The following is a 739-nucleotide window of genomic DNA, read 5'->3' as shown; positions in this document are numbered from 1 at the left end:
CCCACTGCACCGGTTTTCTCACTGCCTCCGACTCCCCTAATATCCCCAGAGATTGCACTATTCCCTACATAAGACCTTTCCACAGTCCCCAGTGCATACAGAAAGCAGGCAGGACTCCCCAGCATCTTGTAGCCTCATCACCTGCTGATCCCCCATCAACAGCCTCCGCTCCACCTAACCTTGCCTCTATACATCCTCAATTTCCTGCCTCCAGGAGAGCTGGGGTCTAGACTCCATCTGCCTCTGACTGTATGTGACCATGGGCAAGCTCTTGGTCTCTCTGAGCCTCAGTCTCATTGGGGGCACTTGTAGAGAAGAGACAAAATAAAGGAGTGAGTGCCAGGAGGGCTCAGGAACCACCAGCCTGCTAAACACTGCCTCCTCCCTCCACCTTCACACCCCCCCCCTGTCTCCCCCCTGCACCTCCACCCCAGCAACCCCAGCGGCATTGCTGGCTCTCTCTGCTAAGCTTTTTCTCCTAAGCACTGGAATGCAGCGTTCACAGCCAGCAGCAGCAGCCAGGGAGGGGAGAGGAGGGAGGATGGTTTACAGGAAAATTACCGGGCTTGGGCCAGGCCAGCGCTGGCCCTAGCGCTCACAGCTGCCTCTGAAAGACAAGGATCTGGGGGCCTGGCAGGTTCTTCCTCAGCCATGCACTTGGCCCCAAGCCTGGAGCTCTGCCTCAGCTGGTGGGGTGGTGGGATGTACTCTGGGGCCCAGTCCTCTGGGAGACACACCC

At 58.2% G+C, this 739-nt stretch overlaps 1 protein-coding gene across 2 annotated transcripts in view; it reads right to left on the bottom strand.

Annotated features, from left to right (window-relative positions):
• The window catches only part of GSN (gelsolin), a 54,283-nt gene that overhangs the window by 32,743 nt on the left and 20,801 nt on the right, over positions 1 to 739 (bottom strand). The gene's annotated exons all lie outside the window — the stretch shown is intronic.

The sequence above is a fragment of the Myotis davidii genome, unplaced genomic scaffold, assembly GCF_000327345.1.
Source record: "Myotis davidii unplaced genomic scaffold, ASM32734v1 scaffold964, whole genome shotgun sequence".
Lineage (NCBI taxonomy): Eukaryota > Metazoa > Chordata > Mammalia > Chiroptera > Vespertilionidae > Myotis > Myotis davidii.
This window is presented reverse-complemented; position numbering and strand designations above follow the sequence as displayed.